The 27647-nt window shown below is 43.8% G+C and overlaps 1 protein-coding gene and 1 pseudogene across 1 annotated transcript in view; both read right to left on the reverse strand.

The window, feature by feature from the left end:
• The window catches only part of LOC119897314 (NACHT, LRR and PYD domains-containing protein 12-like), a 609009-nt gene that overhangs the window by 97431 nt on the left and 483931 nt on the right, over positions 1 to 27647 (reverse strand). The gene's annotated exons all lie outside the window — the stretch shown is intronic.
• LOC119897362 overlaps positions 1 to 27647 on the reverse strand; it is a 48066-nt pseudogene that overhangs the window by 4855 nt on the left and 15564 nt on the right.

Below are 27647 nucleotides of genomic sequence, written 5' to 3' on the forward strand. Positions count from 1 at the left end.
GTGTAGCTCGGTCGGAGTGACAGCTGTTACCTCGCCACGTCTCGATTTATGTTCCTCCAGCTCGTAGATCTGAACCTGACAGAGACACAGAGACGCACTCTGAGACTATCGGTCTGCTCGAGGGACAAAAAGCATCAATGTCCACATGTTCTGTACGTGAGAGACCTGTCAGGAACTTCCTGTCAGAGGAAGTTACACCCTGCAGCTGGTTAGCCTAGCTTAGCATAAAGACTGAATAAAGAACACCTCAACGAGTGTGTGTGTGTGTGTGTGTGTGTGTGTGTGTGTGTGTGTGTGTGTGTGTGTGTGTTACCATGGGGGATTTATAGTATCTGGTCAGGATGTTGATGAAGTCTGTGATCGTCAACATTCCTGAAACACACAGAGATTTATTAAAGTACAAACGTGTTCTCTCAGTCTTCATGAATATTAATCAGTTCCTCCAGGATTTCTTGATGCCTCAATATCAACTATTAAATCAAATCCCTGTGAATTCAGTGTTCACAAATCTGAGCGCTCATCTCCTTTTCCGGCTAAACGTTTTCACACGTCTGCAAACTCACTTCCTTGTTTAGAACAGTGGTTCTCAAACCTTTTCTCGTCAAGGAAAGGACCCCTAAACTGACACAAATTAGACCACGGACTCCCATTTGATAAGATTTTGTCCCAGGGCCGCCCATATGGAAGGATTTTTGTCCCAGGGCCGCCCATATGGTAGGATTTTTGTCCCAGGGCCGCCCATATGGTAGGATTTTTGTCCCAGGGCCGCACATATGGTAGGATTTTTGTCCCAGGGCCGCACATATGGAAGGATTTTTGTCCCAGGGCCGCACATATGGTAGGATTTTGTCCCAGGATGGCCCATATGGTAGGATTTTTGTCCCAGGGCCGCCCATATGGTAGGATTTTTGTCCCAGGGCCGCACATATGGTAGGATTTTTGTCCCAGGGCCGCACATATGGTAGGATTTTTGTCCCAGGGGTAGGATTTTGTCCCAGGATGGCCCATATGGTAGGATTTTTGTCCCAGGGCCGCCCATATGGTAGGATTTTTGTCCCAGGATCGCCCATAAAGTAGGATTTTGTCCCAGGATTGCACACATGGTAGGATTTTTGTCCCAGGGCCGCACATATGGTAGGATTTTGTCCCAGGGCCGTCCATATGGAAGGTTTGCACATATGGTAGGATTTTGTCCCAGGATTGCACATATGGTAGGATTTTGTCCCAGGGCCGTCCATATGGAAGGTTTGCACATATGGTAGGATTTTGTCCCAGGATTGCCCATTAAGTAGGATTTTGTCCCAGGATTGCACACATGGTAGGATTTTGTCCCAGGGCCGTCCATATGGAAGGTTTGCACATATGGTAGGATTTTGTCCCAGGATTGCACATATGGTAGGATTTTGTCCCAGGATCGCCCATTAAGTAGGATTTTGTGCCAGGATTGCACATATGGTAGGATTTTGTCCCAGGATTGCACCTTTGGTAGGATTTTGTCCCAGGATTGCACATATGGTAGGATTTTGTCCCAGGATTGCACCTTTGGTAGGATTTTGTCCCAGGATCGCCCATTAAGTAGGATTTTTGTCCCAGGATCGCCCATTAAGTAGGATTTTTGTCCCAGGGCCGCCCATATGGTAGGATTTTTGTCCCAGGGCCGCACATATGGTAGGATTTTTGTCCCAGGGCCGCACATATGGTAGGATTTTGTCCCAGGATTGCACATATGGTAGGATTTTGTCCCAGGATTGCACCTTTGGTAGGATTTTGTCCCAGGATCGCCCATATGGTAGGATTTTTGTCCCAGGATCGCCCATATGATAGGATTTTGTCCCAGGATGGCCCATATGGTAGGATTTTTGTCCCAGGGCCGCCCATATGGTAGGATTTTTGTCCCAGGATCGCCCATATGGTAGGATTTTTGTCCCAGGATCACCCATATGGTAGGATTTTGTCCCAGGATCACCCATATGGTAGGATTTTGTCCCAGGATCGCCCATATGGTAGGATTTTGTCCCAGGATCGCCCATTAAGTAGGATTTTGTCCCAGGATCGCCCATTAAGTAGGATTTTTGTCCCAGGATCACCCATATGGTAGGATTTTTGTCCCGGGGTGGCCCATATGGTAGGATATTCTATTTTACTTATTTAATATTTATCTTAAATGTGTATTTTAGTCTTTTCAATGTTTTCTTGCTTTTATCTTGTATTGTTTCTGTATTATTGTCTTTTGGGTATTATTGTCTTTACACTTGTTAAAGCACTTTGTAACTTGTTTTTGAAAAGTGCTCTACAAATAAAGATTATTATTATTATTATTATTATCATCATCTTTGTCCCGGGGTCGTCCATGTGGTAGGATTTTGTCACCAGTTTGGAGCTGGTGGGGATGAAGTCGTAACACTTCATGAAGCGCATGTAGATTCTGCAGAACGTGCAGTATTGTGGTCGAACACAAAGGAAATCGTCCGCTGACAAACACTTTGAGAGAGAATGTCAGAAACACGTGGAGGACGTCAGACGAGATGCTGAGACACAGGCTGCTGCACCTGGACAGCTGCAGGAAAGAATCAAGGTCAGCTGGTTTAAATATGCAGGGTCAGGCCCGCCAAGTCCTGGAGGGACTGTTCAATCATTCAATTACAATTCTAAAGTTAAAAGCATCAGTTTCACTTATTCCACAACTTCAAATCACAAAGCGGCCCTTGAGATCCTGGAGGGCCTGACTCAGCAGCGTGAGAGCCGACAGGATGAAGCCGTCTTACCTACAAAGCTCTGCTTCTTGCTCTCCCACAGAGGAGCAGCTCTCACGCCGTTCGCCACCAGAGCAAAGAACGCCTTCTTCACCTGAAACAACACCAATAATTATTATAACATATATTCTGCTAGAGATGTTACACTTTGTTTAATAAGCTATGATTAGATTTCAGCTTCTTCTTATTTAACAATGACAACAATGGTTGAAGCGTCTTCTTGTTTTCTGATGACGGTTAGTTTCTTCTCCAGCTGTCTGCTGGTTATCAGCTCAATAAGAAAAACATTCTGTGATGTTTTTATCAACACTTTGTTTCACAGCTGCTGCAGTTTCCCGAAAGTTTCTCTCGTCTCTCCTGAAACAGACTTTGTACTAATTACAGCTGAGAGCAGATTCATTAAAGCTGATCCTGGATCAGTTACAGTAATAAACAGGGCTTGACATAGGTTGTCACTCCCACTAGCCACTTTGGCGTGTTAAAAATCAGTCAAGTCAAAAGGCATAAACAAACGAACTGCAATGTGACACTATAACTCCCATGAGTACAACCTGCACATAGTGTTTGCTCATTGGTCCACTGGTGAAGCCTACTGTCCTGCGCGCTACTGACGAACGACACTGTAAACAAGAAGACGCTGTGGGGATAAAACTAGCGGAAGTCAGAAGCACGGGGAGATTTCCCAGGGGACTGAAGGCTGTTTTGGCCTGCCGTTAATTATCAACTTAACCAGCGGCAGCGATGACAGAGCAAGCTTTTTTAACAGCAGGTGAATCTACGACATGCGCTTCTATCTCTCTCGCCTCTCTCACGAGGGTTACAACCTTACAATAAACAGACAAAAGAGAAAGCATTTAAAACAGTAAAGCAGAAAGAGTAAGAACCGATTACCAAATCAACAAAATATAAAACTGTCAGCAAAAACAGGCAAAACGCTCTTATTGTGAAATGCTCCCAGCCTGCCAACGACGGAACTAAACGGCGTCTCAGAGAGCCGTGAAGACGGCAGTAGAAACACAAAAAGGTCAACTTAACAACAAGTCAACAACGCGCTGCGCCGATGAAACAATTGTGGAGGACGGTGACGCCGAGCGGAGGACGGAACAGAACCGTGGCGCAGCTGGCGTCAGTGGAGTCTCAGTTTGTCTCAGTCAAGGGCGCCACTTTGTGCTGAAAAGGGGTGGAGGCATTTATGGGCTCAGATTAGGAGTGCAGTGAGACACTTACTCCCGAGACGTGAACAAAACAAGAAGATATCAGAATAAATATTCACTACTGTGATTTATGTTTGGGAGTCTGGGGCTCCTCCCCCGGAAGATTTTGAGCATTAAACACTTCATTTTCTGCATTTTGGAAACATTTTCCAGACAATTTATGGTAGAAATGTCTTTTATATTTATAAAGGGAAACACAAACTCAGGTGTAAGGTGACAATACAAAATCTAAAAATATAATGTAGTCATCAGGAACTTGTTTCCTTCTTGGACAACGCAGATTTGTTTCTGTGAGCCGAATCTCTTCCCGTCGGACAGGAGACGGTCAGCTGTCCGTTTGTGACTAATAATATCTCACCTGCAGCGTGGTGTCGAACACCACCAGTTTGGAGCTGGTGGGGATGATGTCGTAACACTTGTGACACTTCATGAAGCGCATGTAGATGTCTCTCTCCGACTCCTCTGAGGCTGCAACGCACAACACCTTCATCATCATCATCATCATCATCATCACCATCATCAACACCATCATCATCATCATCACCATCATCACCATCATTCTCACCATCATCATCACCATCATTCTCACCATCATTCTCACCATCATCACCATCACCACCATCATCACCATCATTCTCACCATCATCACCATCATTCTCACCATCATTCTCACCATCACCATCATCACCATCATCATCATCACCATCATTCTCACCATCATCATCACCATCACCATCATCACCATCATCATCACCATCATTCTCACCATCATCACCATCACCATCACCATCATCACCATCATCATCACCATCATCACCATCACCATCATCACCATCATCATCACCATCATCACCATCACCACCACCACCATCATCATCATCATCATCATCACCATCATTCTCACCATCATCACCACCATCATCATCATCACCATCACCACCATCATCATCATCATCATCATCACCATCATTCTCATCATCATCATCACCATCATTCTCACCATCACCATCATCATCATCACCATCACCATCACCACCATCATCATCATCACCATCATTCTCACCATCATCACCACCATCATCATCATCACCATCACCACCATCATCATCATCATCACCATCATCATCATCACCATCACCATCATCACCATCATTCTCACCATCATCATCACCATCATCATCATCACCATCACCACCATCATCATCATCATCATCATCATCACCATCATTCTCATCATCATCATCACCATCATTCTCACCATCATCATCATCACCATCATCACCATCACCATCATCATCACCACCATCATCATCACCACCATCACCATCATCATCATCATCATCCAGCTGTGGTTAGGATTCAATCACTATCAGCATTGTGTGACATCACTTCCTGTGTGTTCGGTATAAACTGCTGAGTCATAAAGAGAAGGTTACCGTGGTTGTGTGTGTGTGTGTGTGTGTGTGTGTGTGTTGGCCTAAAAAACTGAACAGATGAGCTCGTCTCTAAGCTGTCTGTAGCCGTGACAACAGACAGCTGGTTGCTCAGCATCAACCCTCTGTCACGCTGCAAAGCATGCTGGGAACATCCTACGCTCCCCCAAAGTAAAACACATCGTACTTCCTTCTCTCTCTCTTATTTATTCAGCTTCTGTTCCCGCCTCTTTTGGAGGTCACCTGACACCTCGGACAAATCGATAACCCTGATCCATAACGCTGTGTCTACCCATCATGCCTTGCAGTCTGTTGTGGTTTTTAGTTACTGGATCTGCTGATTCAGATCATCAGACCGATGAAGGTCAGAGTCCTTGTCTGTCTGGCCCTCGTGTTCAGGAATAACTCCGTGTGTTTGACCTGTGGGGGCCAAAAAGCTGGAGCCCACAGGTTTAAAGGGCTGTGTGGGGGGTCAAGACCTGGTTTTAGGGTTCAGGTACAGGAGACAGTCTTACCGGCATCGTCGGGGTCCGGCTGCTCCGCCATGCCGTCTGCAGCCTCCACCTGCAGCACAAACAGCGTCGGTCAGAAGGGAGGATTTCCCTCCAGAGTCTGGCTCACTTTATAAAGTGAGCCAGGTGAGCTGATGCACACATCATATGAGCAGCAGGGTGATGAACCCACTGCACAGATTCAAAGCTCAAAGGTGATTACAATCTGCCAGAAAAGGAAAATAAAGCTTTATATATAGGCTCTTCAGCCTGCTGTGAAATAATGAAATATAAATGTGTGAGGAACACTGAGACATGAAATGAAGCAGCCTGTCTGTAAAATCAGGTCGATTTTCTGCAGGTTTTAAAAAGGAGCCCGGTGTTACGGATCATTATGTTATCAGGTATAAATCACGTCTCTAGTGATCAGTAACGTGGCTGTGTTAGCAGCCGATCTCTAGACTGACATGTTTTCATTAACACCGGGAAGTTAAAGCCTCCTGACTGTTAAAATGACCGAGTGAGAGCTGTTTGTCTGGTAAATACGTGATTTTTTAAAGCTGGTTCGGCCGCTGACTGACTGATGTTAGCTAGCACCTACTGGACAGTCGCCGTTCATGAAACGCTCCTCTCTCTCTCTCCTCCGCGCGGATGCCGAGCTCGGGGTTTATCCTCCCGGTGGATCTCTACAATCCTCGCGGCTCCATCCGGAGCCTCTGCCCGGCTGGAGGGATGTGATCCGCCGGTAAACGGTCGTCTCCGGTCGGTAAAGATCGCCGCTGCCCGCCGCTCGGTTTCAGGTTAAACAGCAGCCGCGACCACCGGAGCCGCAGCAGCAGCTAACAAGCTAACGGAGCTAACACCAAGCACGTCCGGTCCGGGATTTCACAACAAAAGCACGGTGACGGCGTGTTCCTGAACACAACGCTCATTATATTACACTGTATATTATATAATATAATATAATGATATAATATATATAATATTATATTACACTGTATAATATTATATAATATTATATTATATATGATGTTATTTATATTATATTATATTATATTATATATATTATATTATATTATATTATATATTATATTATATCATATTATATTATATATATATATTATATTAATTATATTATATGATGTTATATATATTATATCATATATATTATATTATATCATATATATTATATTATATCATATTTATATATTATTATATGATGTTATATTATATTATATCATATTATATTATATTATATATATATTATATCTATATATCATTATATTATATTATATTATATTATATGATGTATATTATATATATCATATTATATTATATTATCATATATATTATATTATTATATCATATATTATTTATTATATTATAGATTTTATATTATATTATATCATATTATATTATCATATATATTATATATATATATTATATTATATATGATGTTATATTATTATATTATATATTATATCATATTATATTATATATATTATATATTATATGTTATATTATATTATATATTATATAATATAATATAAATAATATTATATTATATTATATTAATTATATGATGTTATATATATTATATATTATATCATATTATATTATATTATATTATATGATGTTATATTATATTATATTATATTATATATATTATATCATATTATATTATATTATATGATGTTATATTATATTATATTATATGATGTTATATTATATATATATTGTATTATATTATATTATATTATATTATATTAACGACTGTCTGATATTACAGTTCTGATCCATTGATTCTTTTATTTGACATATTCACATTTACATTTAGTTAATATATAAGTGATGTTAAACCTCTGCAGAGGATTTATAATCATATTTAACTACCAAACAAACAGGGAAACTGACTCAGCTGCCCCTCTGACTACAAGAGGAGGAAGTACTTAGATTCAATACTGCAGTAAAAGTACTAATACCACGCTGTAAAAATACACTGCAACAAGTAAACGTCCTGCAGTGAAAATGTTCTGCAGGACTTCTCTGCAGTGAGAATAAAGATGCAGTGAATAGTGTCGTTTCTCTCTGACCAATCAGCAGCCTGCAGTGTTTTCAACTTTTGGTTTTGCCTCAGCTCGCCTGGAACCTCGACGGAGGTGATAGCAAAGAAATCTAACAGGTAGCAGATTTTCCCAAAAGGAAAACCAGAAAAACAAATAAAAACAATAATTTTGTCTTTGATTATTTCCAGAAACATTAAGTTAATTAATTCCTTAAATCACAAACATTAAACACCATAAAACTAAAACCACAAACTTTCGTCGTTTCTTGTTCCTAACTCTTTATTTTCGGGCATTAATGTCTTATTTTGAAAGATTCCTTTCCGGTCCCGTCCCACTTGACGGTGCTTTAATATGTCAGCATCGCGGCACCGAGCGGGGCCGGAAACAGCCGATCGGAGCCGAACACAGCCGAGGTCCCGCCCGTGCTGCTGTCTGAGCGTTTTGTCGCTTTCAGAGGGAAATATTGAACTTTTTAAACATTAGTCCGAAAGTTTCACAGAGTCTGGTTTAACGCAGGAGAGCTTATTGTTTGTGTGAGCTGAAGGACGCAGACAGCTGGAATATTAAATTCAACATGTTAATCGTGTCTGTAACAGGAGGAGCGCTTCATCATCTCACCTCCTCACTCACCTGCCTGCAGACAGGAAGAGGCGGAGCCAGAGGGGGAGGATGGAAGCAGGAGGAGGTGGAGGTGGAGGAGGAGCGTTGTCCGGTGTCGGGAGGGGAGGAGAAGGAGCGCAGCCTCCTGGTCTCCGGACGCCTCGGCTCCGCCAGGTACGTCTCCAGGTGGAAAACACTCCCCTCCTCCTGACGGGGGAGAGAGGGAGGTGGGGGAGGAGGAGGGGTGGAGGAGAGGCTGTAGGCTGGGAGGAGAGAAGGGAGGGAGCGAAGGAGGGAAGAGAGGAGGTAAAACAGGGAGAAGGAGAGAGGCAGTATTTGAGTTTAAATGAAGTGAGGAAACAGCGCCCTCTGCTGGAAACACTGAGCCACTACACAGTCAAAAAGTACTAGAGGTATCTAGAGGTATTTGTACTTTAGCTGCAACCCATTATCACATGGTCAAGACCCGTTGAGCCACAGCCGCCCGCAGCATCGTATTTCAATACAGGAACATGAATATTTGTACCAAAGTCAGAGCATCCACAGTAGTTTCTGTGGAAAAACCAAACCCCGCAGTTCTTAACACTAAAGGCCGGTGAAGTATATGAAGGTCAGAGGAAGGAGCTGGTCGGGGGGGACGGAGGACCAGAAACCAGACATTCATGCAGGAGACCGGTGTTCCTTTCTTATGTGAAACAAAAAGTTTTCAGTAACGTTAACATTACGTATCTTAAATAACCCAACCCACTTAACCCAAAACGTGATCTTTTCCTAAACCTAACAAAACTGTGCAATAAACAAATGCTTTTACTTTGAAAGTCTAACTGGACGATGCATAGTTACTCTCAAAAAACAACAGTAAAGGGTAGCCAGGGCGTTAAAAAGCGTCATCAGAGGGTCTGACCAGGCGTTCATATGTGACGAGCTGGCAGTGAGAACAGATTTTCCTTTTCTTGCTGTTTTCTACGTCGACTCCTCTCAGTCAGAGACATTATACTTTCTACTGCTAACCTCGCTCTACAGCTGTAGTTAGAACTAATGCACTTTTACGGCTGATACTTTAACTACATGCTGCTTATAATCAGTTTAGAAACATGTAATTAACGTTTCTAACACTGTAACAGAAATAACGACATGTTAATAACTTCTCCTGTGAAGACATATTTTATATAAAACACTGTCTGCAGGAGCTACAGAAACCCTCAGATCTCAGTCTGTCAACAACCAGTAATCACGCCACGTCATTTTATGTGGCCCGCAAAAGCTTTAAAAATTTGTGATTGACTAAAATAAAAGTCTATGCTGCCATAAACTACATCTCCCACAATGCATGTTGATTTTGTGACCAGAGAAGTGACGGCATCCCGCCACTAGATTGCGATGTTTCCACACCCACTACAGCAGTTTTCCAACAAGTGGAGATGAGAAATGTATAAAAACAATTCCTAAATGTCCAAGACGAGAAAAATTGACGCAGAAGGAAGGAAGTTTCAGGAATGGTGGGAAAGTGAAAACATGCTTGAAGGAGAAAACCCGGGAGGCTCGGCCTGCGTCTTCTGTGAGGCAGCATCAGTGATGAAGGACCAACGTTAGTTAAGTCTCGTGCAGACTACACCACTGTCAGCGTCGGCCGATGGCCGTGATGTTCACACTGTCACACTGATCGATGGTTATTAGCAGCTCACAGATATTTGGTTTACCCTGGTTCTGCCCCTCTGGACTGTGAAAAAGTGAAAAGTTACTGTAAAAGCTTTTGTTTGATGATATTTGTCTTTATTTACTTAATGTTTAATCTTTGATTGATGGAGTAATGAGGGGTTTTAAATCTGATAAATTCATTTATTATAATAACAAAGAGACATTTTCTTACTAAGGCTATATTTTTACATCTGATAAATGTCTTTAACTTTCAATTCAATTTTATTTATATAGTGCCAAATCACAACAACAGTTATCTCACAGCGCTTTTCATAAAATAGCAGGAGTATGGTCTAGAATACATAATCAAATAAAGAGACAGTTATTTAACAATATGTTAAGGAGTAGTTACGTTTATACAGTCTTACAGTCACAACTGGCCCTTTGAGGGTAACCGTAATGTGGCCCTTGTTGAAAATGAGTTTGACACCCCTGCTCTAAATGATCAGGATGAAGAGTTACTAAATGTCTCCGCTCTCTGTTTAAAGAGAATCAAAATAAAGATGTAGACAGGAGCGCAGAGGGAGCAGTGATAAAAGTCTATATTTAGCGGTGATGCTGGATGAGTCGTCTGCGACAGCTGGTGGATGATAATAGTCTGACACAAACACTCGTGTGTGTCTCATCATAACAGCAGCAAGTTACTGAACGTTGGTTTTCACATAACGTAACTTTTTTCTACATCTCAAGTCTCTGTCAGGATTATTAATGTTTATAACTACGGAATAAGTTTGGAAAAGTCACATTTTATTATTAAGATTTTGTTACTTGCATAGTGATATATTTATTTCTCTGTATCTTATTTAAACGGTCAGCGTGGTGGATACGAAACCAAATGACTGTAAGAAATGTAACAAATCAATAATCCAGGTTACCACGGTTACCACACATCATTTTAGCAGGTTGGGTCAAAGCAAACTTAACATCTGACACACTATCAGCTGATGAAGAAGTCCATGCTAACATGTGATCAAGCAGACGCAACATGATCATCTCCTCGATTACACTCGTGGGGTTCCTCAGGGTTCTGGTCTTGGTCCTGTATATTTCCTACATGGTTACTGCTACTTCATATATTTATTGTCCACTTCCTCGCAGCAGAACAAGTTTTAAACTCAACATCTGACGTGTCATCAACTTGTAAAGTAGTTGATGCTAACGTGTTAGCAATCAGCTACCGTCCTCCATCTCCAGCAGACACAGAGAAACATGAAGATAGAGGGGTTAGCAGCCAAAACTAGCAAACTGTTTTGGCTGCTAACCTGAACTGTTAGCTAACCTCAGCCAAGCTCATCAGTCAGCTCCTGAGCTAATGTTGTTAGTTGATGCTAACATGTTAGCAAACAGCTACATCCAGCAGCTACAGAGCATGCAGACAGGAAACGTCTGGTTTCTGGATAAAAACAAAACTAGGAGCTAAAAGAGGCCAGAGGTGGAGGAAGTACTCAGATCTTAAAAGTAAAGTAGAGGTAACAGTGTAGAAATACTTTGTAAAAGTCCTGCATTTAAATATTTACTTAAGTAAAAGTAGACTTAAAGTACCTAAAGTAAAAGTACTCATTATGGAAGACGATTCCTTTCAGAATAATGTATTTATTATTGGATTATAATTATTGATACTTTAATGTGTACATCTCTTTAACGAAGCAGCTGGTAAAGGTGGAACTACGTTGTATTACTTTCTGCTAGCTGGTGAAGGTTCCTGTTATATATCATCTCTGGCCTTTACTAATATTTCTTGATTTTATTTTGTATTGTTAATCTGAATCTGCAAAGTAAAAAGTAACCAGTGGAGTAAAACACGACAATATTTGCCTCTAAAATGAAGTGGAGCAGAAAATGGAAATACTCAAGTAAAGTACAAGAATCAGCATGAGACCAGGATCTCTTTTACAGCTTAGCCACGTGTACAGCACACAAATATTATATAAATATATATAATACAGCCCTGCAGGTGAAGCCTGCATATACAGAACATCACCAACATAAAAGTAGCTTCTACAACCTCAGACAGAGACAGTACGATGTGTTTTAAAACACCAAGGTATCAGCACTCTGGAACAGGATCCAGAACAGAACCACCCTGTACTTCACTAAATGTGATTAGATTTGGGGACAATGGTCAAAGCGGTGCAGAAGAAACCTGATGCAGAACTGACCTTTACAATCAAACTCTGTTTGTCTATAAGTATATATACTTATCTGTATATATACAGAGATAAACATTGTTGTTTATATTGTTGATATGAAGTCAACAACATACCCAGATGGCAACAACAGGGAACAGGAAGTAGGCTGTGCTGTGTTTAATAATGTAGGTTACCTTGTTCCTCTCACTCTAACACACAAACACACTTAACCAGAAACACACACCAATCTGCTGAAAGGAGCGTCTGCAGAGTGCGGCGAGGCGAACACGAGCAGACCGGCACTTTAACAGATTAGAGGGGCGGGGCTCTGTCACGCACCGACAGCAGGTTTAATCCTCTGTGAGGACCGTCCGGTCACTCACACACAGATCAACAACAGAGACGTTCTCAGTTCATCACACCTCTGCCCGACGTCTTCTCAGCAGCTGAGGCTCATGGGTATTGTAGTATTCAGAGCCGGCCACAAACATGTTTGTTTCTCAGAAACACTTTTAATAAATAACTCAAACTGGGGGGCAGAACATAAAACTGTACTTGTGGTAATGCTGCGTTCCAGACTGCTTGGAAAGGGGACATTTCCAAGGTTGAAATATCCGACCTCAAAGCGCTCCAGGTGCATGCTGGTACATGACCCTGAAAGTGAAGGAAACACAGGGCCGACCGTGACAAACGTTTTGTCAAGTGCAACAGATTCCTACATCAGTTTAGATGCAGAACAGGTTTTACTACGTGACAGTGTGAATTATTTTAATCTTAATACATGTAAATATTCTTTATGTTGCCTTTTAGTTGATGGTTTGCGATGTGTGCTTCAATGGGAGCCGCCAGTGTTGTGTTGTGTTGTGTTGTGTTGTGATGTGATGTGATGTGTTGTGTTGTGTTGTGTTGTGTTGTGATGTGTTGTGTTGTGTTGTGATGTGTTGTGTTGTGTTGTGATGTGTTGTGTTGTGATGTGTTGTGTTGTGTTGTGTTGTGATGTGTTGTGTTGTGATGTGTTGTGATGTGTTGTGTTGTGTTGTGATGTGTTGTGTTGTGTTGTGATGTGTTGTGTTGTGTTGTGTTGTGATGTGATGTGTTGTGATGTGTTGTGATGTGTTGTGTTGTGTTGTGATGTGTGTGTGTTGTGTTGTGATGTGATGTGTTGTGATGTGTTGTGTGTGATGTGTTGTGATGTGTTGTGTTGTGTTGTGATGTGTTGTGTTGTGATGTGTTGTGTTGTGATGTGATGTGTTGTGTTGTGTTGTGATGTGTTGTGTTGTGATGTGATGTGTTGTGTTGTGATGTGTTGTGATGTGTTGTGATGTGATGTGATGTGTTGGTTGTGTGTTGTGTTGTGTTGTGATGTGTTGTGTTGTGTTGTGATGTGTTGTGTTGTGATGTGATGTGTTGTGTTGTGATGTGATGTGTTGTGTTGTGTTGTGATGTGTTGTGTTGTGATGTGATGTGTTGTGATGTGTTGTGATGTGATGTGATGTGTTGTGATGTGTTGTGTTGTGTTGTGATGTGTTGTGTTGTGATGTGATGTGTTGTGTTGTGTTGTGATGTGTTGTGATGTGATGTGTTGTGTTGTGATGTGTTGTGTTGTGTTGTGATGTGTTGTGTTGTGATGTGATGTGTTGTGTTGTGATGTGATGTGTTGTGATGTGATGTGATGTGTTGTGTTGTGATGTGTTGTGATGTGTTGTGATGTGTTGTGTTGTGTTGTGATGTGTTGTGTTGTGTTGTGATGTGTTGTGTTGTGTTGTGATGTGTTGTGTTGTGATGTGTTGTGTTGTGTTGTGTTGTGTTGTGTTGTGATGTGATGTGATGTGTTGTGTTGTGTTGTGTTGTGATGTGATGTGATGTGTTGTGTTGTGATGTGATGTGTTGTGTTGTGTGTGTGTGTTGTGATGTGTTGTTGTGATGTGATGTGTGTGTTGTGATGTGTGTGATGTGATGTGTTGTGTTGTGTTGTGTTGTGATGTGTTGTGTTGTGTTGTGATGTGTTGTGTTGTGATGTGTTGTGTTGTGTTGTGATGTGTTGTGTTGTGATGTGATGTGTTGTGATGTGATGTGTTGTGTTGTGTTGTGTTGTGATGTGTTGTGTTGTGTGATGTGTTGTGTTGTGATGTGTTGTGTTGTGTTGTGATGTGATGTGTTGTGTTGTGATGTGTTGTGATGTGTTGTGTTGTGTTGTGTTGTGATGTGTTGTGTTGTGTTGTGATGTGTTGTGTTGTGATGTGTTGTGTTGTGTTGTGTTGTGATGTGTTGTGTTGTGTTGTGTTGTGTTGTGTTGTGTTGTGATGTGTTGTGATGTGTTGTGTTGTGTGACGGCATTCAGCCGCTGCATATTTTTTTCACAAGTTCGAGTTCACAAGTACGAACTCCTTCTTCAAGTGGCATCCATGATACTTTTTCTAGTTGGAGGTCGGGCATTTTTGGGTTCTGAGTTGCCTGGAACGCAGCACAAGAAGCATCAATGAAGAACCAGAAATCGAACACGGGAGCCGCTGTTAATGACATCACTATGACATCATCAGGGCTGCGTTCCAGAAAACTCTGAACTCGAAACTTTCCGACCTCCGACTAGAAAAAGTACAATTTAACGCATCTCAGCATTCCTGCTTGTGAACTCGGGACAAATGAATCATCATCTTATCAGCTGCTGCACCATGAAAGCACTTAGTGTAACTGTTAAACCATCAACTAAAATTTGCCTGCATGTAATTAAAATAATACACACTATCATGTAGTAAAAGCTGTCCTGCACGTAAACTGATGCCAATGTTTTCAGGCACCAGACGGTAACACAGTTCACTACAAACGTCTGCTGGTGTCAGCCATTGTTTAAATTAACACCCGTGGAGCCGCTGAGGGTTCGTGTTTTCGTTCACCTGGAACTCTACGAGGTCGGAAGACTGAGACTGGAACGCAGCATATTATTACAAGGTTAAATCCTGTTTTCTTAATTGACAACATTGAGAAGATTCATGGTTTTCCCAGGATGCACGAGAGTTCAACCTTCATGACATTAGTGTATGTGGAGGAACTTTAACCGTGAAACTGAATTATTCTCCAGCTAAACTAACCGACTAATTCACTAAATCCAGCTGATTTAGCGAATTAGTCGGTTCTCAAAGCACCCGGACGGGAAAAGGTAGCTGAACAATCTCCCCTTGCTTCTCATCTCCTAGAACTTTTGTTAAAGCTGAATTTGTTTTGCTTCCTCGTCTACGACTGAAAGCTTCTTCAGATGCCTCCTCTGTGCTCTCTGAGTTTCCTCTCAGGGTGTCTGGTCTGACGTTACAGCCTGAACTGGGATTACAGTGAGATTACAGCCCGGTGAAATGATAGGGAGTGACATTAACCTGAGCACACAAACAGTGATTACAGGTTTAGTTTTGGTGGGAAGAACAGGGCTGCTGCTGCTGCTGCGGCTGCTGCGGTGGAATGACGCATAGTGTGGCTCCACCTGCGCAGCGATAACAGGATTACGTTTGTTTCTTAGCCTTTTCTCTTTGTTCCTGCTCCCAGAGTTCCAGCACGGGTCCTGTGACGAGAACCAGAGCTGAAAACAGACGGTGTTGGAGAGGGACACTGTGTGATATAAGACAGCAGGCTTAAAAGCTCCGGGCGTCACTAAACGAACGCTGCATTGAACACGTTTTCTCGGCCGCTGTTCCAAAAGTCGAGCAGGAACTTCCTCAGCTCTTAAACCAACAGTCAGTGCTCAGAAAAGGCTGTGTCCACATCACTACTCACTATATGTTGGACTACATAGTGGACTCAAAGTATCCCAGAATGCATTGTGAAAAGCAGTGTACAACCTATGGTCACTAACCAGGCAGCATTTACCATCATGCATTGCGCTAAATGGCAAACCAGCCGATGTTCATTTGGCAGGATTTAACTGTGTTAACAGAGAGAACGACCCGGGTTGTGTCCTCAGGTGTTGTTTTCGTTCTGTAGGTGAGCTCACTGTAAACTACCCAGATAGTTGGGAGTAACGAGTGAGTGAGGAGTTTTGGACACAGCCATAGACGGTATGAAAGAAGTAGAAGTAGCGAGCGGGATGACACCCGTTGGTTTGTGGACTACCGCTTTGATGCCTCACGTTGGGCCTTCTGTTGGAAAACCAGAGGTGACTGTGTTTGGACGAGAGGGCGGAGCATGCGCTACACCTGACAGGTCGCTGTGGTGGTGACTTGTCAATCAGCTTGTAGCCCCGCCCCTAAAGCCTCCACTGCTTTATGGTCTATTTTCCTCTAAATGGGACCATAATTTACACGTTGGCTCCCCGAGTCATCACAAATGGACGTCATTTGGTAACTGGGTGAAGCCCTGTAGGTGAAGGTGGGTCAGAAACCAGACTTTGAACCAGTCTAACAATAAGTCAACATTAAATGTCTTTATTGAAGCTAGGTAGCTTAACTGACAAACCGGGATCTTTTCCTAATTAAACAGCTACTTTTGGTGAGTAAACCTAACTAAATTGCCAAAGTCTCACCAGACGGGGCTTATTTATTGTTGCTAACTTGACCACGGGGCCCTCATCGTTGTAAAACAACACTAAAGGGCGTTAAAAAGCGACGCCAAGGTGTCTAGTCCAAGCGCCCAAACTGTATGTGACGAGTTGGGAGTGAGAGACTGTGGTGTTCGTGTAGTCGTTGTGCTTACTGTTGTCCAGGGGCCCGATGGGTTCTGACCTCCCCCTGGTCATCTGTCTGAACTGGTCTCGCTGCCTCCGCTCCGTCTGTCCGTCCCCCTCCTCGCTGCAGGACGTCCTGCGTCCTGTCCGTCTCTGCAGCAGCTCCCTCCTCTTCCTGTTGGACAGAGGAAGCATTTGGACGTACAGGATCCCGCAAGGCTCCGACCGCCGCCGCAGCGTCCGACTGTCCGCCTCCCTCGGCCTCCTGTCCGTCTGTCCTCCGGGTCTGTCCTCCACAGAGATCCATGAAGCAGAATTCCTCCTGTCCTTCCCTCTGCCCCTCTCTGCCCTCCTTCGGTCTTGCCTGAACTCCTCCTCCACGCTGGATTCAGACCTCCTGCGTTCTTTCTTCCGGCCGCTCTTGCTCTTCTTCTCCTCCTCCTCCGTCTTTTCGTCTTCCTCCATCTGTCCACAGGGTTCAGACTTCCTCCTCAGCATGAATCTGTGTGTCTGTCTGTCCCTCCTGTCTGTCTGCCTTTCCTCTTCCTCCTCTTCCTCCTCTCCTGCTCCACACGGTTCACTCCTCCTCCTCCCCGTCCACCTCTCCTTGTCCTTCCACTTCCTCAGCATCAGGCTGCTCAGACGCTTCATCGCCATGATGAAAATAAAACACAAACGATACCGTGTACGAAATAACAACCTTCATTTAGAAGAGCATCATTTATGAGCAATGTTCTGATCCAGCAGCTTCAGTGTGCGTTACTGTCTTTTTGCTGACTTTATGACTCTGTTTTAACGTTAAACGTTCGTCATTGTCTTTTTAATTACGGCCACAGCTGCTCCTGTTTGGCAGAACTTACAAACTAAACAAATTAAGATAAATACAAAAGTAAATTTAACAAATTAAAACAAAACTAAATGAAATCAGTTCAACTATATTAGTGTCTTCAACCAAGTCCAGTTGCCCTTGACTTTAACCTTCGTTGGATACATTAGTGGACCAAACTGAATGAAACTAAACTGTAACAAAGTCGTGGATGAAGTAAAAAGATTTGACTGAACTAATGAAATGAAAAAATCTATTGAATAAATTACTAACCTAGTTTAAAATAATTAATAAATACAGTTTAAATGAATGTTTTATGTCACAAACCATATAAATTTAATTTAAACTAAACTAAACAGAAAGAACAACGTGATAAAGAAAAAAGATCAATTTAACTTTAAGATGAATCAAGACATCAATCAAATTAAACAATAAATTAAACTTAATGTAAATCTTGTCGTGGTTTGAAGAATCCATTAAACTACTTAAAATAACAATTAACTGCCTTCATCTGCAACGAGCCTCTGGAGGCTCTTCTGCAAAGAAGCCCTGTTCTGATTGGCCGCTGCAGAATCTTTAATAAGTGAGATGTTTTGGCTTCTTTGTTGTTTAGCTTTTAATAAAGCGAGTCAATAAATCTCTTTTCTGCCGGAGATCTCGGCCAAAGGAACATAAACAAAGCCTCCGACTCTGAACGCTGACAAGTTTCCTGAGAGTCAAACATCAGCTGACCGCCGCTGCAGCTGTTCGTCCTCAGCAAAATCCTGCAGGAGAGTCCATCCAGTACGGTCCTCAGGCTGGACAGACGGGGATCAGACAGTGTCCATCCAGTACGGTCCTCAGGCTGGACAGACGGGGATCAGACAGAGTCCATCCAGTACGGTCCTCAGGCTGGACAGACGGGGATCAGAGAGTGTCCATCCAGTACGGTCCTCAGGCTGGACAGACGGGGATCAGACAGTGTCCATCCAGTACGGTCCTCAGGCTGGACAGACGGGGATCAGACAGTGTCCATCCAGTACGGTCCTCAGGCTGGACAGACGGGGATCAGACAGCTGAACTGACAGTAAAAAGTCAGCTGAAGAGTTAGTCCGGCAGCAGAGTCCTCTGAGTGTTTCAGCCCTGCAGAGTATCACTGTTCACTGTGTGTTAGCCACGCCCCCCCTCCTGCCTGCCTGCACTGCAAAAAATGTTGAAATTCAAAGTCAGCTGCTTTTACAAAGATTCTCCCTCTCAGCTGCTGTGGAGAGAGGACCGGCTCAGACTGACCCTCTCGCTCGTCTGAAGCTGGTGTAACAGGAAAGGGTTTCGTGAGAAACGTAAACAGAAACTCTGTTTACAAGAAATCTCCACAGTGACCTTGAGACGTGGCTGCAGGCTCTGAGGCTGGTGGGAGGAGTCCGCTGAGAGGAGATTATTTTGTTACAGAAAGTGTAAAGTCATGCTGTAAATGAAAGTTACCTGTCCTGTAGGTCCTGCTGTCAGGCCGCAGTACAACAGCAACGCTTGTTTTAATCCCCACAGAAGCAGAAACTTGTGTTTGCTGTGTTCTGGATATATTTCAAGCCCGTTCTCACTCCCAGGGCCTCGATTGGCTTTGTCACGTCCTTTGGCGTGCTGGTACCAAAGCACATGGCACCCTTAGGCGTCATTGTTCAATGCTAAAAGTAGGCCTAGTAAAAATAACCTATTGATCTAATGTACCCTCCGGACTCTGTCTGGTGGAACCGCTGTGCTCGCTCACGCAGATGTTTCAGGACCAATGAAACACAAACAAATAGATTTAGATCAAAAAGTTTTTATCCAAAGGCCATAACAGCACAAAACACCACTTTAAGAACTGAACCGTGACGTCTGGCGTGTTTCTACTTTCCTTTTAGGATCTTCTTTCTCTTTATTTATATATTTTTAAATCTTCTTCTATATTTGCTGTCACCCAGGGGACCGTTGTTTATTTCCCGCGTGAGTTGTGTTACCTAGCCGTGATATTTTCCTAAACCTGGCCAAGTGGTTGAGACTCTTCTGATCAGGCTCAGCTGTGTTTTAAGCTGAATGCTAATGTTAGCATGTTAGCATGCGTTTTAAGGCCTCGACTATTGCAATGTCCTTCTAGCAGGTCTCCCAGCTTGTGCGGTGAAACCCCTACAGATGGTTCAGATCTCAGCAGCCCGTCTGGTTTCTGATCAGCCCAAAAGGACTCATGTCACTCCGTTACTCAGTGACCTCCACTGGCTCCCCGGGGCCTCCAGGATCAGATTCAAGTCACTGATTCTGCATCCAGAGCTCCTGCTGGATCTGCACCATCTACCTAAACTCCATAATCCAAGCCTACGTTCCTTCTGGGCCGCTACGCTCCTCCAACGAACGCCGCCTGGCTCTGCCATCCCTTCACACAAAGCAATCCCTGTTCTCACCTGTGACACCACGATGGTGGAACGAGCTGCCGCACGCCATCAGAGCAGCGGCGTCCCTCTCTGACTTCAAGAAGCTCCTGGAAAGTCTGCAGAGAACACTTCCTCTGAGAACACTTCGTCTGAGAACACTTCGTCTGAGATCACTTCCTCTGAGAACACTTCCTCTGAGATCACTTCCTCTGAGAACACTTCGTCTGAGATCACTTCCTCTGAGAACACTTCCTCTGAGATCACTTCCTCTGAGAACACTTCCTCTGAGAACACCTCCTCTGAGATCACTTCCTCTGAGAACACCTCCTCTGAGAACACTTCCTCTGAGATCACTTCCTCTGAGAACACTTCCTCTGAGATCACTTCCTCTGAGAACACTTCCTCTGAGAACACTTCCTCTGAGATCACTTCCTCTGAGAACACGTCCTCTGAGAACACTTCCTCTGAGAACACCTCTTCTGAGATCACTTCCTCTGAGATCACTTCCTCTGAGATCACTTCCTCTGAGAACACTTCTTCTGAGATCACTTCCTCTGAGATCACTTCCTCTGAGATCACTTCCTCTGAGAACACTTCCTCTGAGAACACTTCCTCTGAGATCACTTCCTCTGAGATCACTTCCTCTGAGATCACTTCCTCTGAGAACACTTCTTCTGAGATCACTTCCTCTGAGATCACTTCCTCTGAGATCACTTCCTCTGAGAACACTTCCTCTGAGAACACTTCTTCTGAGATCACTTCCTCTGAGATTACTTCCTCTGAGATCACTTCCTCTGAGAACACTTCTTCTGAGATCACTTCCTCTGAGAACACCTCTTCTGAGATCACTTCCTCTGAGATCACTTCCTCTGAGAACACTTCCTCTGAGATCACTTCCTCTGAGAACACTTCCTCTGAGAACACTTCCTCTGAGAACACCTCCTCTGAGAACACTTCCTCTGAGATCACTTCCTCTGAGAACACTTCCTCTGAGATCACTTCCTCTGAGAACACTTCCTCTGAGAACACTTCCTCTGAGATCACTTCCTCTGAGAACACTTCCTCTGAGAACACTTCCTCTGAGAACACCTCTTCTGAGATCACTTCCTCTGAGATCACTTCCTCTGAGAACACCTCTTCTGAGATCACTTCCTCTGAGATCACTTCCTCTGAGAACACTTCCTCTGAGATCACTTCCTCTGAGATCACTTCCTCTGAGAACACTTCCTCTGAGAACACTTCTTCTGAGATCACTTCCTCTGAGATCACTTCCTCTGAGATCACTTCCTCTGAGATCACTTCCTCTGAGTACACTTCTTCTGAGATCACTTCCTCTGAGATCACTTCCTCTGAGAACACTTCCTCTGAGATCACTTCCTCTGAGATCACTTCCTCTGAGATCACTTCCTCTGAGATCACTTCTTCTGAGATCACTTCCTCTGAGAACACTTCCTCTGAGATCACTTCCTCTGAGAACACTTCCTCTGAGAACACTTCCTCTGAGATCACTTCCTCTGAGAACACTTCCTCTGAGAACACTTCCTCTGAGAACACCTCTTCTGAGATCACTTCCTCTGAGATCACTTCCTCTGAGAACACCTCTTCTGAGATCACTTCCTCTGAGATCACTTCCTCTGAGAACACTTCCTCTGAGATCACTTCCTCTGAGATCACTTCCTCTGAGAACACCTCTTCTGAGAACACTTCCTCTGAGAACACCTCCTCTGAGAACACTTCTTCTGAGATCACTTCCTCTGAGAACACTTACTCTGAGATCACTTCCTCTTAGAACACTTACTCTGAGATCACTTCCTCTGAGATCACTTCCTCTGAGATCACTTACTCTGAGATCACTTCCTCTGAGATCACTTCCTCTGAGATCACTTCCTCTGAGATCACTTCCTCTGAGATCACTTACTCTGAGATCACTTCCTCTGAGATCACTTCTTCTGAGATCACTTCTTCTGAGAACACCTCCTCTGAGAACACTTCCTCTTAGAACACTTACTCTGAGATCACTTCCTCTGAGATCACTTCCTCTGAGATCACTTCCTCTGAGATCACTTACTCTGAGAACACCTCCTCTGAGAACACTTCCTCTGAGATCACTTCCTCTGAGATCACTTCCTCTGAGATCACTTCCTCTGAGATCACTTACTCTGAGATCACTTCCTCTTAGAACACTTACTCTGAGATCACTTCCTCTGAGATCACTTACTCTGAGATCACTTCCTCTGAGATCACTTACTCTGAGATCACCTCCTCTGAGAACACTTCCTCTTAGAACACTTACTCTGAGATCACTTCCTCTGAGATCACTTCCTCTGAGATCACTTCCTCTGAGATCACTTACTCTGAGAACACCTCCTCTGAGAACACTTCCTCTGAGATCACTTCCTCTGAGATCACTTCCTCTGAGAACACCTCTTCTGTCCCCTCACAGTTCTTTTTACCCCACTAAACGCTGTATGAGCTCTTTCTAGCAGGTGTTGTCAGTTGTAGATCTCCTGCTGTGTTGATGCTTGTATGTTTTTCATCACATGTAAGCTGCTTTAGACAAAAGCATCTGACAAATGAGTAAATGTTTAAGAACTAGCCTTTTATTTGCCAGGTGACATGCAGCATTTAGCAACAGCATGCTAAAACTTGGTACCCAAAAGTCCAGAAAACCTCGACCAAATCCAGTCAGCCCCGTCAGATCTGCTCCGCCAAATCGGTGCCTCTCTGAACTAATGAACGTACAGATTAGTTTAGTTTTTATTGTCTAACTATTGTCTCCACACACCTGGACACTCCTGTAAGGACCCAGAGCGCCGTGCACCTTTCTAATTATTAACCAGGAACGGCTGAGGCCTGTTTCCTGCGGTCGGTCAGCATCACGTTGAGATAAAAACAACATTTATTTTGTCCATGGACTCAGAAGACGTTCAGGCCTTGGCGGGACGTGGACTGACTTGTTCTTGCAGTGTGCAGGAACACGCTCTCTCTCTCTCTGTGTCTGAGGACGAGTGAAACAAAAGCACTTTCTCTGCTCCATCTGGGCCCCGATGTGCTTCAGCTGCTTTATGAAAGGATCACAGTTCCAGAGATTAGGAGCAGATAATAAAGCTTACACAGCGGCAGGGCTCCAGCTAAACACACATATCTACTGTTCCTCACCACGGGGAGTCTGATACCTCTGTGTTATTCTGAATCATGTTTCTCTTGAACTTTTGTCCTCAGCTTCCTCACTGCACGCCCTCAGCTCAGACACGTCCCTGTGCTGGACTGACAGGCCGGACATGTGATCCCTGCAGCTGATAATGACCCGACACGCAGCTGGTTAACACGCACACACCTGATACTGCGGAGGTCAGCTCAGGACACCTGACTCTGCACTGCTGCATCATGGGGGATCTTAAGTGCTGCTGCTTCCTGTACAGTAACCCTTCAGGGTCAGAGGGTCACGTGACCGACGGAGGCAGCCAAAGTCATCGTGAGGCTCCACATCTCGTTATTCATGTAAGTGAGCAGCAGCAGGGGCGGAAGAAGTATTCAGATCCTTTACTTAAGTAAAAGTACTAATACCAAACAGTCAGCAAGCTATAAGAAGAAAGTGTGTCATGTAAGGTCTTTGGAGGAAGCTAGCTCGGTATTATCGTGACCAAAGAAGATGAGGAGGAAGTGAGGACGGAAAAAGAGAGAGCGATGAACAAGAGGCCGAGCAAGGGTAAATATGGGATGGCTGCTGGAGGTCACTGAGGGAGGAAGCCAAGAAGAGAAAAGAGAGCGAGACCGAGCGAGCGAGAGGCTGCAGGAGAGACGGCGAGCTGGACTTCTCGCTTGGTATTTGGCTGAAAGTCATCAGTAATGTAATCATAACAAATGCGCATGTGCAGCTGTGAAACGTTGCTTTAATCCTTTAATGGTCCTTTAAAGATGTCTGCAGAGCACGATGTGACAACACAGAGGCAAGAGTGCGACACATTAACTGTTATGAAAACCAAGCAGAGAATAAAGTGCAGCTGGAGGCCTGAATCTGGTTCGTGTCTGAAACACAGACTGGAGGGTTTGATTTCAGCAAAGTAAATTAAACAAAAGATCTGATCAAACTGACAAACACTGAATCACAGCTCACGGCTTTTAAACACAACGTTTAGCCCTTTCACCAGCAGCGGAGTGTTTTTATCCTGATATCCTCTTCCTCGCTGTGATAACACACACAGATCCTCAGAGGAAGTTTCTTCAAGAGGAGAGATACCATGACTGAAGTGTGTTTCTACAACACGATCAGCAGGTGGCAGCGTTGACCACACACACTGTACCTCTGGCCTTGTCTCTCCTGTTGCGGGTGAACAGCTTGATGCTGATGGGGGAGGACGAGGGTTGCTGGTTTGTATCCCTGGAGGCCGACCTGAAGATCCCACTGAAACTCAGCCTGACACACGCACACAAACACAGAGTCATGATCTTCTTCTTCTACCGATTCTGCTGCAGCCTGTGCAGGTGTCAGGTGTGCCTACCTGCGTGGAGACCTGGGCGGTGAGTCCTGCTGGGGGGTCACAGTCTGGTGGGGGAAGATGGGACTCATCTTGGAGCTGGAGGTCCGGGCCGGAGCTGAGCGTGGGCTGGAAGGCCGACTGAACGGAGTCCAGTGGAAGAAGCTCCTGGTGGGACTCGCAGAGCGACACTGGGCCTCCCCCTGCAGGACAGAAGGACACAGCTGCTGGTTAACAGATGATCAAAAGACCTTCAACATGTGAAAGACTCTTTTCTGGGCCCAGTTCTTCAAAAGGTTTTATCTGGATCAGGATGATCAAGAATTGGAAATCCCATGTTTTGCTGTCCTGGATCACGTAACTTACTTTTGTGCCGGTTTTTCTAAGCAACATTGGATTGGATCACCCTGATCCAGATCCAAGCGTTTCAGGATTACCAAATCTGGATTTCCCTGCTCTAAACGAGACTACGTATCACGACGCTGCTGATTATTTAAAGACCAGCAGGTAGAACAGCCAGCGTGCTGAAATAAAACATTTGCTTCCATTTTCAGTTTCTTTAAACAATCAGACCCCCGTCTGACCCACAACAAAAAAAAATAAACATTATTCCCAGATACACTGTGGATATTTTGAGCATGTGTTGTCCAATATTTAAAATAAAGATCATTCAGGTGATCTTGTGACCTGTTCCCACCAGGGTCCACATGGAAAACTTGCGCTTTGTGTTGGTCCTGATCATGATTGGACTTTTTATAAAGTTTGCAGGTTGATGAAGTTTCATTTCTACAAATTCTTCCTCCAGTCTGATCTTCTTCGTTCTTCTCTGAACTCCAAATGTTATCAATTTTGATCTAATGCAGCTCAGAAAATTGTTGAAGCTCTGCTGGTTTGTTTGAGAACAGAAATTATGTGGATCCAAATCCCTTCTTCACTTGAAAAAAATCTTTTTAATCACATTTTCCTTACTGAAATCTGGATTTGAAGCCAGAGCGCCTGAAACCAAGGAGTCCTGACCACTGGAGAGAGATCTTGATTTACTTGTAAATTGTAAGAGAATCAGGTCAAGACAGCGACCGAAAGATTATCAACTCAAAAGCCAGGAAGTCCATCCGTCCAGAGTTTCCTCTCCAGACTGAGGGAGGTGGATCTTCTGCAGGGTCCTCCCTCAGTCTGATCTTCTTCCTCTCTCTGGTTGTTTATCGGTACTGAAGATGGTCCAGCGGGGAAGGACGCCGACCGGCGACGCCGAGACGTGGGTTCAAACCTCGGCTGAGGTATGTGACCAGCTTGTGTGTGTTTGTGTGTCTATGTTCAAATAAACTTCAAACCAACTACAACCGCTCAAAATCGCGTTCGTATCCGTCGTTCATTTCTCGTCACGAATTTCCACCGTTGCCCGACCGCATTTCAACTGAACTTCAACGGCACAAAGAACAGGTAAGTCCAAGTGGGTCCAGCTAGCTGGCTTGATAAAAGCCAGCTAGCTGGATGTGTTTTTGTGTCTGCATTATCAACGGTGAATAGAGCTGAAATGGTCCAGTAGCCAGGACTCATGCATTTCACCTTGGTGCTGCGGGTTCAAGTCCAGATTTGGGGGAAAGAAAGTGCTTTTCATTGTCATTTTTCTTTTTCCAAGTGAGGGAAGGATTTGAATCCACGACTTCCCTGTTACCAAACCTACTACTGAAAAAGCAGAGCCTCTAGAACTTTCTGAGCGGCATCAGATCAGAAGATAAGGCAGCGATGTGAAAGCCAATGTAGGACTTTGCAGATGGACTTTCTGGCTGTTGAGTCGTATCAATACAAGATTCACAATACTGTGTACCCCCCCCCCCCCCCGCTCTTTTTCAAATCCAGGTTTGAGACAAGGCAGTGCTCCTTTAATCTTTATTCCAAAGTATGAGGAAAGGATTTGAATACACAACTTCTGTCACCAAACATTGCGTTGCTGTGCCGTGTGGTCCAGCGGACAGGGTCTTTGCTTTATACCTGGGAGCTCTGGGTTCAAGTCCCAGTGTGGGAACTCTTTTTTTTGAAAGAAGATTGTGGATTTTTGCCTCAGGGTTTTATGTTTGTTTTTGAACTGTTCCAAATTTCGTATTAAGTCAGAAGTGAAACACATGCTAACCATGTGACTTCTGTGGAGTAGTGGTCAGGTTTACAGGTTTACACCTGAAGGGTGCAGGTTCAACTCTTGCTGTGGAAAAAGTTATATCCAGGTGCTCTGTTTTCAAATCCAGGCTTTAGAAAAGGAATTCCAGGGAGGAATTAAGGATATGAGTGCACAACTTTTGTTTCCAAACATTGTGTTGCTGTGCCGTGTGGCCTGGCGGACAGGGTCTTTGGTTTATACCTGGGAGCTCTGGGTTCAAGTCCCAGTGTAGGAATACTTTGTTTGAAAGAAGATTGTGGTAGTAGTCTTTACATACAATAAAGTCATTTTGGAAGCTTATTAAGTTTACGAGGGATTTGTTGAGCCCTAAGTCAAGCAGCTCGGATGGTCCTGTCCTGTTAGCAGAAATGGTCCAGTGATCAGGATTCATGGTTTTCACCAGCTGCTCTGGGATTAAATGCAGATTTGGGAGACATACTTCTAACATTTTCCTTTTAATCTACAATTTATGTTACTGAACACGGAACTGGTGTCTCAGATGGTCTGGTGGTCGGAGTTCCTTCTCTTTAGTCAGGGACTCTTGGTTCAAACCTGCTTTGGGAATAATTTATTCATAAAAACAATGTGTGTTTTTGCCCCGGGGTTTTTGAGAAGCTTCAGTGTGTGTCTATGTTCAAACAAACCTCAAACTTAACTCTCAAACAAACTGAAGTAGAAATTCCACTGCTGTCCAACTGCAGCACAACTGACCTTCAATGGAAGAAAGAAAAGGTGCCTTAATATAAGCCAGGTAGCCAGACAGGTTTTTTGT

The sequence above is a fragment of the Micropterus salmoides genome, unplaced genomic scaffold (genome assembly GCF_014851395.1).
Source record: "Micropterus salmoides isolate LMB-PRFRI ecotype aquatic unplaced genomic scaffold, ASM1485139v1 Ms_hic_scaffold_1, whole genome shotgun sequence".
In the NCBI taxonomy this organism is placed as follows: Eukaryota; Metazoa; Chordata; class Actinopteri; order Centrarchiformes; family Centrarchidae; genus Micropterus; species Micropterus salmoides.